At 41.2% G+C, this 15393-nt stretch overlaps 1 long non-coding RNA gene across 2 annotated transcripts; it reads left to right on the top strand.

The window, feature by feature from the left end:
- The first annotated feature begins 1746 nt into the window (after positions 1-1746).
- On the top strand, positions 1747-7843 carry LOC145509355 (uncharacterized). 2 transcript variants are annotated; one of them, XR_014056053.1, is made up of 5 exons: positions 1789-1908; positions 2426-2675; positions 2885-3024; positions 3894-3962; positions 7361-7843. It is a non-coding gene; the product is annotated as an uncharacterized LOC145509355 (long non-coding RNA). The 2 variants fall into 2 exon arrangements; XR_014056054.1 differs by lacking the exons at positions 2426-2675; positions 2885-3024 and having other exon boundaries at positions 1747-1805.
- Positions 7844-15393: the final 7550 nt, after the last annotated feature.

Genomic DNA, 15393 nt, shown 5'->3' with positions numbered 1-15393 from the left:
TGGTTAACACCAGCACCGACATCCCCTCTGCTAGAATCAGCACATTCAGTCTCAGCTGGAGCGTCCATGCTCCTGGATGTCTCAGAGACCGCGATCTGAGGCAGCAGTCTGTCGTGCACTGTCTGGTCCTCTGCATGGTACAGCCAGTGACACAGCTCTTTTTCCACCTTTTTATTTATGTCTGTGGATATCTGGTATCCTCTTTACTTGCTGTCATGGGATATAAGAGGCTCTCAAGACTCACTCATTAAACATCAGTTTAGCGAATGTCTAGTTTGTGAGCTGGCCTGAGCTACAGCCGCCATGCCTCCCTTTCCCATGTTCACTGTGGTCAAACAAGGCAGTGTCCACCCAGAGGGGCTGAGGAAAGGCAGGCAGGGTTCACAAGGTGCCTTCCTGTCCGGGTGCCCACTGCTGGGACCACCTCGCTGTCAGACCACACTGGTGTGATGCCTTTCCTACGGAGCAAGGGTGGGGGTCACACTTAGAAATTCAGACTAATATGTGGGGTTTGGAACAAGAGACATTCTCTGAATGAGCTGCTGTAATAGTTTCATACATTGAAAAACAGCAATGGATCACCAGAGAGACTGCAGCTTCATAACTGGAGGCTGAGGATCCGGAGTTTCTTGAGGCCGGGTCCTATTGTCCCCTAATTGCACCCTGGGAGGTGACAGCAGACCCTCTGCTCAGGCCTCTGTTATTGCTACGTGGGGAGTTTTCATAACCAGCACACACTTCAGGAAACGCTGGTGTTGAGACATAACTTGGTAAATGACAATGTCAAAGGGGCAAAAAGAAGATTAAGATACAAAACACAAATATGAACTTGCGATGTCACTTGCAGAGCATCCCAGATGGGAACAATGAGAAGACCACGCTCTCACCTCTTCCCAACGCTCTGCCAGAGAGCCAAGTGATTCTCATGAAACTGCAGTGGAAACTCACATACCTGCCAGGCTCGGTTAGGTGTCGGGCACTCAAATATCTTTTCAAACATTTATTTTAGAGCATTTCCCATTGATTTATTTCTCAGAAAAAACACATATGTAGTAAAAAAAAACAAAACAAAAAACTTTGTCTCCTATCATAAAGTTCTTTCTTATTTAGCACCTTTATGTTTTCCATTTTGCTGCTGTTTCTCTAGGTCTTTTATGTCTGAGTCTTCCAGGTTTTACTTGTAATATTCCTGCACTTGGTAATTGAATGGGTTTGTCTATATTTCAGCATTACCTTATATTCAAAATTGTGCTCTCTGTTGGGATAGCATGAAACCAAAGCTTACGACTGACCTTAAGGATCCCCCAGAATAAAGGCCAGTCTTCATGAGTCATCTCTGCACCTTCATACACTGAAAGTGGGAGTTTAGAATGATATCTAGTCTTTAAAAAACAGTCTGACAATTCCTCAGTGATTAATCGTGAAGTTACCATATGGCCCAGAAATTCCAATCCCAGGTACATAGGTGAGATGTGGAAACATATGTTCACACAAAAATGTGAGTGTATGTGTTTATAGCAGCGATATTTCCCACCGTAGCCGAAAGGTGGAAACTGTTCAAATGTCCTTCTTCTGATGAACAAACTGTGATGCTTTCATGCAAAAGAATGTCATTCAGCTGTGAGTAGGAATGCAGGCTGATACCAGTGTGATGCTGTGTGGCTGATAGTGATGCTATGTTGAATGAAAGATCTGGAAGCAAAAGTCCACATAATCTATGATTCTGATGGAATGCACAGGACAGGCAGATCCATGGCGACAGAAGCAGGTTCTGGGTTGTTTAGGGCCTGGGGGAGAGGAGGATGGTGAGATGGGACAGGGGGTGGGGACTAGAGTGAGAGGCATAGCTTTTCTTTCCTGGTGATGAGAATATTCTAAAGTCAACCCTTGAGATGGCCACATGGCTCTGTGAGCACATGAAAAATGGGCTAATTGTAGGGTTTGTAAATCATATTTCAGTTAAGACATGGCAACATTTAAAAATGGTTAGGAGAGGCATCCAAGTGAGGCAGGGAAAACTTCTAGGAGGCAGAGACCCCAGGGCAGAGATAGGACCAAGACGTAATCTCTGAGGGTCCTGGGTTTCGTGATCACGAGTTCAAGTTTCATCCTGAGAAACTGGAATCAAATGCACAGATTTCAGCGAGGGAGTGACTTGATGGGCTGGCGTTCTGCGTTTGGAGCCTGGTGGGGATGGTTGGGTAGAGGCAGGGGCTCAGGAAGGAATTCAGGGAGGCAGGCTGGGCCTGCACCAGGGCAGCAGGATGGAAGGGCAGGTGGACCTGACAGGCTCAGACGGGAAACACCTGTCATGTGGGCGCTCTATGTTGAGATGAGGGTGTCTGGGTGACAGAGGGGACTCTTGGACTCCTTCAGTGATGTCGGGCGGTAGCTCTTTCCTGAGGGCATCTTGGCTACCCCTTAGGTCCTGGGACATCTCCCTGGTGCGCTCTCATTGCTGCTGCTCTGGATCGTTTATCCTCCTGCCTGTGGTTCATCTGTGAAGGGAATTCAAGCAGTGCAGGTGGTATCATTTCATTGGGAAGCCGTGTGAGATGTGGTGGACAGAGACGGACCACAAGTGTACAATCAGGAAGAAACAGGGCAGAGCAGTGACCTGCACATGCTTCTCTGGCCAAGAAATGAACAAGAAAATGTTTTTGGAGATCCAAGAAGTAATCAGAGTGTACATTCGTTTATTTTTTAAAAACTCTTTTAAGCCCATCTGTATCACTTTAAAAAATAACACATTTTTCAATAGTGCATTTAAAAGTATTTATTTTGAACTAGCAGTTTATAAACTGCTTTTTTAGGTATTGTTTAAAGCAATAATTCATGCACATCTTCTGGTTTGAGCAATGATGTTATTATTACCATTTTGCAGTTCAGAATCATAGGTACTAAGAAAATTTCACTATTGACACTTAGTCAGCCCTGAAGTCTTCTAGCTTCAAACCGCATCCTCACAGGCTCTCTACTTGTGATCTGACTGTCTACTTGTCATCATTGTCTTTTATTTGCCAGGTATTCATTTTTAAAAATTAGTGACAACACTGAAATTAGAAGTTTGTGCTTGTCTTTTGAAGTTATCTAGGGGCTATTTAAATATAAAGCCTCAGCTGTTTGTTTTGCTCTGTTTAAAGCAGCCTCTGTAAATATCGTCATGTTGTGGTTGGATTTCACTTTCCCAGTGAAGCTGTTATTAGGTCTATTGGTACCATGCATATTCTCCTCTGTCCACTTTTCTGTGGAGGCAGAAAGTTAAACTCTGGTAATGAGAAATAATTTTTGTGGGAATTAAACTCTCTGGTCATTTCCTGTACACTGAGTCATGGGCAGCAGGTGTCACAGATGAGGGAAGTGTCAGAGGATGACAGCCGGCGGGCGTGTAGAGGCAGATTGGGGAGAGAACTCCCTGTATCAACACCGGTTATCAGCATTATGAAGACAAAGGATGCTTTCATATGTCTACTAAACTGTTGTTGTTGTTCAGTCTCTAAGTCATGTCCAACTCTTTGGGACCCCATGGACTGAAGCCTGTCAGACTCCTCTGACCACGGAATCCTCCTCCAGGCAAGAATACTGGAGTGGGCTTCTGTTCTGTTCTCCAGGGGATCTTCCTGATCCAGGGATCAAACCCAAGTCTCCTGCAATCCAGGCAGATTCTTCACCATCTGAGCCACCAGGGAAGCCCTGAATTTGTGTGGACATCCAATGATATAATACAGTTGAAGAGTGGAATTCCACACAGTAATTTTCTAGATACTTGGCATTTTGATGCACTGCTCTCAACACCTTTGAGATTAAAATACAGACTTTAGTGCCTTTATTTTAAAAGAAGAATTAATTTTACATGTCTAGACTACATCAAACATGGGGCTGTTGTCTTTCAGCTTATTTCCTTCATAATAAAGAAGTGAAAGCAGCGTTTCCTGAATTCACTGTCACGCCCAGTGCTGGAGGTAACACGAGAAACCTTCCCCCTGTTCTTCCTTCTTTCTCCTCAAGCCACCTGCAATCTTGTGACCCAGAATATTAGGCAGTATAGAGATTACATTTCAAGTAGACTGTTAATATGCAAAATTTGCAAACGTTCACCTGAGGTCCAGTGAGAAAGCCTAGGATAATAAAGTGATAATGTGTGAGCATCTGGCGTCCCAGACACACAACTGAAATAGCATTCTTTGTTTAAAGCACAGCCGTTGTAAAGACACATACCAAGATGAGGAGGCCTTTTTTAAAAAAATAAATTTATTTATTTTAGTTGGGGGCTAATTACTTTACAATATTGTAGTGGTTTTTGCCATACATTGACATGAATCAGCCATGGGTTTACATGTGTTCCCCATTCTGAACCCCCCTTCCCACTTCCCTCCCCATCCCATCCCTCTGGGTTATCCCATTGCCCCAGCCCTGAGCATTTGTCTCATGCATCGAACGTGGAATGGTGTTCTGTTTCACATATGATAATATACACGTTTCAATGCTATTGTCCCAGAACGTCCCACCCTCACCTTCTCCCTCAGAGTCCATAAGACTGTTCTATGCATCTGTGTCTCTTATTGGCCTTTTTGTTAGGAAGGGAGAGGCGGAGGTGTAGGTGCTGACGTCCACCTTTCCTGTCCCCTGTGCACAAAGTGTGCCTCTCTCCCTGTGGAGGAAGTGGCACCAGCTGGGAAATTAGTGTATAATTGATCTTTACCTTTGAAATAATGTCTTTGCCTGAAACCCCAAGGCAGTGTGTGCATAAACCCATCATGGGGACGGCTTCTGACTCCACTCGTTTGCTGATGAAAGCGAAGCCGCCCAGTGCAGGTCTGGGCTGCTCACTGACTCTTGTATTCAGGACTGTTGATTCTGCTCGTTCTTCAAAGTCGTCTTTAACCACAAGCAGGACCCCTGATGGTTTTGCCTGCGTGAAGTGAAGCAGTTCATCTGCAGCCTCTCTGTACTCAGGGAGCAGTATCAACACCCTGCTGCTTACTTAGCCCCAAATGGGTTTTATGCAAATCCTTCATCTGTGTAGAAATCTAATGGTTTTGGGGTGTCAGTACTTCTAACCTTTTGTGATACTCATTATACTGGTTGCTGAAAAAGTAACTGCCTAACCAAGCGTGTTTTTCTCCAACACTGATTTTTTTTCCTTAAGTAACCATGAAGCGTGTCGTATTGCAATAGAGCCCATTCTTAAGTGCTTTGTTAAAGTGCTGCTTCCCTGAATCACCGTGAGAAGCACCTTGCTTTCACCCCCAGGCTGTGAATAGGACTCAAAATCATTCCTTCAGGAGAGCGTTCTCCTGTGCTGGAGACCTGGCTGAGCTGGGGAGTGGGGCCACGGCGCGGCTGTTGTCATGTCCACTGCTCTAGTGATCCCAAGGGGGTTATAACACAGGCAGAGATTGGCTCAGAGAGGCTTCAAGCTTCTTAGACCTGTGCATTTCTGTTTTCTTTTTTATGTTTTGAGGATACATATTTTATTGCACAATAAGATCTCGGAAAAAATAATGTGTTGTAGCCACAACCGTGAGGTTGAATTCATCTCCTCCCTCCAGTCTCTCCTCCTGTTCTCCATTTTTATCTTTAATTTCCAACCCCCATTCTTTCCTTCCTTCTCTCTTCCCTTCCCTTCCTCCTTCCATCTCTCTCCTTTTTCTCCCTGTCTCTCATTTCCTACCTGGTCAGTCTCACATGTGTTTGCACCGCAGCACGTAATGCACCGCAGCACGTAAGAGATGGGAAACAGAACCAAACAAGGTACCCACTTGTCCAATCTTGCCTCCCAGTCCCCAGAAGCATCTCTCATGGTTTCCCTTCTCCCGAGGCACTTGTGGGATCCTCTGCAGTAACACCAAGTATGGACCAACAGGTGAGGTGGGTCTCACATGCCCGTCGTCTGGATGTTCATAGTTCTCATGAATGGTATCCCAGGGTTTCTTAAACTTATTTGACCTTGAAACCTTTTTTCTCTACACCATTCTTTTTTTTTTTTTTAATAGATCTATTTATTTTAGTTGGGGGCTAATTACTTTACAATATTGTAGTAGTTTTTGCCATACACTGACATGAATCAGCCATGGGTTTACATGTGTTCCCCAACCTGAACCCCCTTCCCACCTCCCTCCTCATCCCATCCCTCTGGGTCATCCCATTGCCCCAGCCCTGAGCGTTTGTCTCATGCATCGAACCTGGAATGGTGTTCTGTTTCGCATATGATAATATACATGTTTCAATGCTATTGTCCCAGAACGTCCCACCCTCACCTTTTCCCTCAGAGTCCATAAGACTGTTCTATGCATCAGTGTTTCTTATTCTGTCTCGCATATAGGGTTATCATTACCATCTTTCAAATTCCATATAAATGCATTAGTATACTGTATTGGTGTTTTTCTTTCTAGCTTACTTCACTCTGTATAATGGGCTCCAGTTTCATCCATCTCAATAGAACCGATTCAAATGTATTTTTTTTAATGGCTGAGTAATATTCCATTGTGTATATGTACCACAGCTTCCTTATCCATTCGTCTGCTGATGGACATCTAGGTTGCTTCCATGTCCTGGCTATTGTAAACAGTGCTGCGATGAACATTGGGGTACACGCGTCTCTTTCAATTCTGGTTTCCTCGGTGTGTATGCCCAGCAGTGGGATTGCTGGGTCATATGGCAGTTCTATTCCCAGTTTTTTAAGGAATCTCCACACTGTTCTCCATAGTGGCTGTACTAGTTTGCATTCTCACCAACAGTGTAAGAGGGTTCCCTTTTCTCCACACCCTCTCCAGCACTTATTGCTTGTAGACTTTTGGATAGCAGCCATTCTGACTGGTTCCTCTACACCATTCTTACAAACATTCCAAAGAAGCGATTTTGATGGACCATTTTGGGAAAGTTTCATTGTGATTTTGTGTCCTAAGAACACCAGAACAAAGGTCCATGTATCCTGGTTCTCAGCACATCCCCGTGAGAGCACCACCCAACACAAGACAGTATTCCCTGGGTTTTCCAAAGCTTGAAATTTGTGTTTCAAATTGAGCTGAAATTCTGCTTCTCAAAATGACTATTCATCTCACGCTGCAACTTTTGTCTATGCTTCCTAAATATATATAATCTCCTTTCCACATGGAAATTATTCATGCATATAAAAGCTATTATGTCATCATTTCACTGAATGAAATCTCTTGGCAAAACATTCCTGATTCCTTCATCTGTGCTGCATATGGCTTGGTTTAAACTTGCCTCACCACATTTGTTAATTTCCGAGTACGAAAACATTCTTTTTATGAATCTGTATTTATCCCCCCATTTGTAGTTATTTTTATGTAATCTATCAATTCAATTAAAGAAATATTTATTGTGTGTCTTCTAGGTAACAGGTGTTCTGCTATATCTGATGGTGGCTTCTGCTGGTCCTGATACCAACTGATCTTCTAAACCTCACTTTCTTCTCTCCAACCTTGGTGGGCATGTCCAGGTCTTAAAGAAGAAGATCAAAGCTGATGCTAGCTTTGTGGGCAAGAGGTTCGCAGGCCTTTGCATCAGGGGATGTTCCTGACATGAGGATAATTCTGCTTAGTTGAAATGGCATTTTTAGTTGAAAGAATGAGTGCTAAGTGAAGTGCATCAATGAAGACATTTTGCTTGGACAACTTTTATTCCAAATAAACCTGTGAGAAAGAGCCTCATAGGATCTGATGAAGGACCTAGGTGCTGGGGAGTCAGATGCAACCATGGTACTTTGATGGTATGCAAATTGCTCCCACCATAGCAGACATCACTCTAAGAGAGTCACAGGTCCAGCACATTTTCTATTTTGTCTTTGAACTTCTATAAATTAAAGCTGCCAAAAAGACTTTCATTCCCTTTTAATTTATTCTCGATGTCCTCTAGCCACAATTTCATGTAGTTCTGTATCAAATTACATTTTCCAGTGAAATTACTATAAACCCCCCCAAATAGAAGGTTATAATAGAAAGTGCCAGTTTAATCCATGAAAACCCACAGAAGTGCAATAATGTGAATTTCTTCAGTGGATTAGACATAGCAGCTAAAAGCACACTTGAAGCGAAGCCGTGCTGAGGAACTGTGTTTATTCTGGAAAAATCCACACATTCTGTTCCTTAACTCTCTGGCTAAAAAAAAAAAAATCACTTCTAGGCTTTTGCTAAATTACAGGTACTTTTCTTCTGTTCATAATTGTGGCTGAGAAAGCTAAAGACAGGTGGATATTGAAAAAAAGGAGCCTAGACCTTTTAAAATTGATAAAAATCATAGTATGGTTTAAAACAGCTAGAGAACATAACCTACTCATAGCTAGGTTTTCGTGTTTGAATTCAAAATTTCCTTTCTAAATAAAATATTTTTATTTAATTATTTAAAACATCAGTGTCTATAAGTTTGGAGACATAAGTCAGTAACCTGCAGTTGCAATGTAACTGCGAAATGTGAAAATGCAAAATCTAAATATAAAAAAATATGGGAGCAGGATATTCAAATGGTGGATAATACTTTTTGGAATAAGCTTCTTCTTCTAATCTGGAAAATGAATGTTTAAAACACAGTGTTTATTTAAATGAATGATTTTTCCTTGTTTAAGAGTCAGTGAAATTAGTTCCAATCTTAGGGGCAAGAGAAAGTTTAACACAAACAGTGAAGCTATGAGTAGGGCATTAAGACTAGTTATAATAGGATCTACTGGCTTGTTGAAATGTTAACTTCACAGTTATTATTTTCCTGAGTCAGTGGAACACTTATTTTGCATCTGTGTTTTCGCCAGACAAATGAAATGTGGTTGATGTTCTGACCCTCCAAAAAGTACTTTATCAAGGTCACCGCATGCAACAATGAAAATTCAGTATTCTCCCTGTAAAAAGAATGAGCTCTATGTTCACTTTGCAGGGACTTCCTGCTATGCACATACTAGAAAAAAGCAAGTCATATGTATTAATTCCCATTGCTTCTGTAAATATTTAAATAGGAAGGCCTATACAAAAAATATTTGCTAGTTTAGGTGGCATTCTTTTATTTTTAAACTTGTAGTTTGGATTAATACTGTTGTTTTAAAAGCATATCCATTTCCTTAAAGCTTTTAATGCTAGAAACACATTTCAAAGCATGCATTGTTTTGTTTTAAGTGAACATTTTGAGTTTTATGTGTGGGTATTCATTATATATAAGTATAGGTACTTATATATACATGAGTTTAAACAAGAATGAAGATTGCTTTTGAAAATATAAATGTAAATTTCATTGCATAATGCATATTCAGAAGTACATGGGCTTTTTTTTTTTTAGTGTTTTCTTGTTTTTCTTTCTTGTAAAACATTGATGGTGATAATTTACAACCACCAAACCCCATAACTGGAAGAAATAGCAAGGGCCTCAGAGTTAGCAGGCTTATAAATACTGCTGTTAGAGACAGAATTCTCATGGAAGAAAACACCAGGAAAAAGCCTGAAGGTAGAGTGTAAGTGACATTACTGAGGGATGGAAAATACTGTTTGCCTGGTCTCAGCAAAGTTAAAAAAGTATTCTTCTTAGGGACTACAAGGTCTATTCCTGTACCAATTTCTCGAGACTTTTCTAATGGGAAAACAGTGACTTGAAATGAAATCTTACTGAAAGAAATTCAGTTCTGTGTGTCCCAGAGGAATTAAATACAAACAGAAATATGAATAATTAGTCAGTTTTAGCAACACTGACATAAAATTTTTGAACAAGCAGTTGTATTAAATGTGATTTGGATATTGCATCAGTATAACAGTCAGGATGGTTTAACTACATACCAGTTGGGAAGCAGCATTCTGATGCATGCACTATTGGAGTTCATGATCGTTTCCTGCATGTGTTACTATATAAGGATATAGTGAAACTGAAGAACTAGGAGACTGAACATTCTTTAGCAGCTGCAAGTCTTAGTAAACCGAATTGTACACTTACCATGGACCCTCGAAAACGTCAGATTCACCAGCTGCCTGTTCCACAGAAGGTTGGGAAAGCTCAAAGCATGACAGTTTACATCTTTGCCATTGATGGAGAAGGAAAACACATGATGATTCTCCCATTATGTTTACTGGGCTTCCCTGGTGGCTCAGATGGTAAAGAATCTACCTGCAATGCAGGTGACCCAGGTTTGATCCCTTGGTCAGGAAGATGCCCTGGAGAAGGGAATGGCAACCCACTCTAGTATTCTTGCCTGGAGAATCCCATGGACAGAGATGCCTGGCGGGCTACAGTCCATGGGGTTGCAGAGTCGGACATGACTGAGTGATTAACACTTACATGTACTAGTTATTATTTTAAAAAAATTTCCACAGACAGTAATTGCTTGCTTTTGTGCCTCAGTCTGTGCAAGCAATTTCCTCTTGGGTTTCTCCTAGAAGCCAGGGGTGGTGGGGAGAGTTTCCTGTTAGTATACTGAGCGTCTGTGTGATATGCTATAGACACAGAGCAGTCCCATCAGGGGAGAAGATCCTGAGCTAGGTGTGGATTGAGGGAGTAGATGACTCAGAAATGGATTTTTTAAAAATGTACAAGTTTTACCCCAGACATGTGAACATCTCCCCCTGGAGCCAACCGTTGTTCTGTAATTGGAATGTCCAATTCCAGTTGGACATTAGTATTTACTAATACTAGTCCACTAGTATTTAATCCAGTTGTCAACAAGGTGGTGTTGATGCTGCATTTTCATTACATGATCTTGTCCATGGCATTGAAAATCAGGAGTGACAGGGAACATGTAAAGTTATGTATTCAGGAATTCCCCCTTTAGAAATTATTTACCATTCTTGCATCACACTATTGCCTTGTGTCTTTTAAATACATACTGTTCTGGTTTTGCCAACATATGACGGTAGTGCACGTAGTAAGTCTCAAACCAAGGGTCAGCATCCACTGAAGGTGGGATTACTGTAGACAGGAAAGTAGACATGCCAGCTCCCAGAACAGTGTTCAGCACGTTGAGTCATAGAACTGTTTTTTTATTATCTCGTTGTCAGTCAAAGCCCAGAGCATTTCAATAAATTGGCTAAAATGACAAAGTTTTAGTGGTGGGAGTATTTTTAGAATTTAGGTCAACTGCTGTATTTCTCTTCATTTCACCCATAATCACCCTCCTCCTTACAAGACATGGATACAGGATGCTAGGCATCAACATCTGAAGGAAGGAGGGGAAAAGAGAAAAAGAAAGACTGTAAACTTGGATTATCTACAAAAGTAGGAGCCACCATCTGCCTAGTTGAGAAGGAAATGAGGCCCAGGAAGTGAAAGGTCATGGTGAATGATGAGGTGGTGAAACAGGAACGTTTTCATGGAAGAGAGTGAAAGTTACATAGTCCAATGTTCAGATTTCACCACACGTCAGTGCTACCTACAGGGAAGGGGAGCCAGCTCAGTCAGTAGAGGATCTGCTGGGTTCCTAGAACCTTATACCAAGACAGAATCACAGGCTGGGTGTTCCTGTTATTTGCACCAATGATGAAAATGATTTTATTGAAGAAAAGGAAGGTTTTCCTTTGATTACAAATGTGCTCTTTCTTGTTGTTATTGTTTAGTCACTAAGTTGTGTTTGACTCTTTGTGACCCCATGGATTGCAGCACACCAGGCTTCTCTGTCTTCCACTATCTCCTGGAGCTTGCTCAAACTCATGTCCATTGAGTCAGTGATGCCATCCAGCCATCTCATTCTCTGTCACCCCCTTCTTCTCCTGCCCTTAATCTTTCCCAGCAACAGGATCTTTTCCAATGAGTTGGCTCTTTGCATCAAGTGGCCAAAATATTGGAAGGCCACAGTCCTTCTAATGAATATTTAGGGTTGATTTCCTTTAGGATTGACTGGTTTGATCTCCTTGCTCTCCAAAGGACTCTCAAAAATCTCCAGCACCACAGTTTGAAAGCATCAGTTCTTTGGTGCTCAGTCTTCTTTATGGTCCAACTCGCTCATCTATACATGACTACCGGAAAAACCATAGTTTTGACTATATGGAACTTTGTCAGCAAAGTGTCAGCACTTTCTTCTTTCATGACTAATCAATTCTCTAGTTAATTTAATTTGAAGGCCTATAAGATAAATTTATCAAAGCCCAAGTATGGAAACAAACGTCAATTAAGAAGGAACTCATTGAATTCACATGATGAATTTCTTTATAGTCCAAAATGATCATTTGAGATGCTTTAGAATCTCCAATCAGAGCTACATAAACAACATTCAGTTAGAAATCAATGAGGAGCAAACTGACTAAATGTCTTGGCAAAATGGAGACTGGATGTTGTGCTATCTTAGGAGGGTTCACAGTCCCAGCACACCCCATAGAAACTCCCAAACCACCAATTCAGCAATAGCTACAAAATCAGATCACATAACGGTCAGTGAGAAAGGGATCAATAGGATTGGTGTGACAGGGAGCTGAGAGGTTACATTTTAAGTATATTTTTAGAATAAAATGTTTTCATTTAAAAGTCAGCAAGCTGTTCCTATGGCAATGAAACATTTGCTAATATTGGCAAAGGCCACCCTTCTCCAGAACCGTGGCTTTCAATGTTTATGGAAAGTGGTGGGAATATTTTCTCAGCAACTGAAACATCTCCAGTGAGAGAACCAAGCTCTCATTCCTCCTGCTGGCAGGTCCAACCTGGTGAGAAGGAATCCTTTGATTCATGCAGCCGAACGGAAATCACTGGGCACCTGAGTGACACTTTACCTTAAAGGGAAACACACCATGAATTTTTTCTTCTCCATTTTGCTCCTGGGGTGTGGTGTGCCGCTGCCTCAGGAGCCCCTGATGGGTGTCTGGGAGGGGACAGCTCTGTCTGTGTGTTGAGGGATGTTTGTGAAAGAGAGAAAGAGCCAAATCCTAACAGAACAGTGTTATGATAAATCCAGGTCAGTTTTGCCCTGACAGCATCTAGAACTGTGAGGGATCCTATGGGGACTGTCCAGCTTTCATTTGCCCCCGACTCGCCTCCTGAGCTGCTGGTGAAAACGGTGAGACAGGCTTTCCTGGAAGCTTAGCGCCAGAGCCCACATGGCTTCTTTAACCTTGGGGTGGGGGTGCAGGGGTGGACTTAGTTCTGGCTCCAAGGACAAGGTACCGGGCACTGGGACCAACCCTGGGCTTGAGTGGGTTTTCTGATATTTTTAAGTATTTAAGTTTGTTTTTTGCTTTATTTTTTTATTGGAGTATAGTTGATTTACAATATCATGTTAGTTTCAGGTATACAGCACAGTGATTCATGTATGTGTGTGTATGTGTATATATATATATGTATACATATATAGGCTTCCAGGTGGTGTCATGGTGAAGGATTTGCTTGCAAATGCAGGAGACATGTGTTCGATCACTGGGTCATGAAGATACCCTGGAGAAGAAATGGCAACCCACTCCAATATTCTTACCTGGACAATTTCATGGAGAGAGGAGCCTGGTGGTCTACAGTCCATGGGGCTGCAAGAGTTGGATATGACTCAGCAAATGAGCGCGTGCGTGCGCACATGCACACACACACACACACGCACGCACACATATATATGTTCCTCAGATTCTCTACTCTTATAGGTTATTACAAAATATTGAGTGGAGCTCCCTGTGCTATATGGTAGACCCTTGCAGGTTACCTATTTTATATATAGTAGTGTGAATATGTGTAATATTTTTATAATGTTGCAGACTGGCTCTGGAAAAGGAGACATGAACCAGAACATTTAAATGAAACACACCCCCATTATTCATCCCAAGCTGGTGAGGTGTCCATATATGTGATGCACATGAACCCATGTGTAGTATCTCCAGGGAATTTAAGTTGTTTCGAGTAATTGACCTAAGATGGAATTAACGTGAAAATCAAGCAGATGAAAGGATGTTTCCTAGACATTTGTTTGGAGATCTCTTGGGTCAAGCCAGAGTCCAGCTCTGAGTTAGATGACGTCAGCCCTGAGGGTCAGTGGTTTTGCATTCGATTCATTAGTACATCCACTTCCCTCTTTGTATTGTTTCCTCTCACGAGATTTTATGAGATTTTACGTCCTCTTTACGGGTGATGAGTATTAGTCCAAGTTTAATTACTGTCTATTTTATAGTATGGATGTCATTGTGAAAGACACTGATCTTTCTCTGTTTTCCAATAGTTTTGCTAACAATGTTTTCCAGGCATACTTCTGAAACTTTCAAAACTGTTAACAGTATTTTTTAATCAGAAAATGAAGTTTGAAGAGATGTTCTGAGGTGTAATACTAGAAAAGTGATCTAAAATATATGGTTCGTTGTTAACGCAAACTGGAAAAAACTCTCACCACTCAATCCAGCATTATTTCTCCTTTCATAAAGAGATTTATTCTAAATAAATAGATTTATTCCAAAGTACATTTAGGTTTGTATAAAGGGTTAAATATTTCAAATTTATTTATTGCAAAGTTGATGTATATTGGTACACTTAACTGCATGATACTTTCATGAAGGGAAAAAAAACTAGATAATTATCAAATCAGAACTGGCTTTTTATTAGAAAAAAATCCCATAAAATGAATTTAGGGAAAAAATTAAATTCTTTTAATCTTTAAATTTGGTTTTGATTCTTGAAGGAGAAAATATAATCTCAAGAGCTTGAAAAAAATTTGCAGCAAAGAAGGTTGTGTCTTCTGAGCAGAAATGAAGCACTGTGGAAGCAAAGAAGCAAGGGCAGTTCAGGGCAGTTGTGCCTTACTGATGGACATTAATCCACAGAGTGCTTCATTTTCACTTTGTTAAACACTGAGCAAAATGGTCAATTTTTCTTTGCTTGCTGCTTGGTTCTGTCTTTGCCATTAATGAATTTTAAATGCATGTTATTTTCATATTGTATATGTGAATTCAAATTAAAAAGGGGGGCATATTTTAACCTAGATAGCAAAATTGAGCAAATACAAATGAGTTTCTTCTATTTTTCTATTAGGAAGAGAAATTTTAGTTCATTTCCTTGGCGTGAAAAATGGCTTCCCTGATTGCTCAGCTGATAAAGAATCTGCTTGTAATGCAGGAGACCAGAGTTTGATTCCTGGGTTGAGAAGATACCCTGGGAAAGGGAATAGCTACTCACTCCAGTATTCCTACCTGGAGAATTCCATGGCCAGAGGAGCCTGGAATTGAGCAAATACGACTTTCGCCAATTTTTTTTATTAGGAGGAGAAATTTTAGGTCATTTCCTTGGTAGCAACATTCACTGTTAAGGACATTAACAAATTATCTGCCCAAAACATGAGTGACCTTTTGTATCTATAACAATTTCTAACATCACAACTGCCTGAAAAAAACAGGAATCATTTTGCGGAGTGAGCAGAGTAGAAGAATAGAGTCTTTTGCAGAAGCAATAAAAAATAAAAATAGCTGATAAGAGACAGCCAGATGATAACAACCTGTCAAGGTCCTGGCT

The sequence above is a fragment of the Giraffa tippelskirchi genome, chromosome 6, assembly GCF_054371585.1.
Source record: "Giraffa tippelskirchi isolate mGirTip1 chromosome 6, T2T-mGirTip1v1.2.pri, whole genome shotgun sequence".
In the NCBI taxonomy this organism is placed as follows: domain Eukaryota; kingdom Metazoa; phylum Chordata; class Mammalia; order Artiodactyla; family Giraffidae; genus Giraffa; species Giraffa tippelskirchi.
The sequence above is the reverse complement of the archived record's forward strand: the minus strand, read 5'-3'. Positions and strand labels throughout refer to the sequence as shown.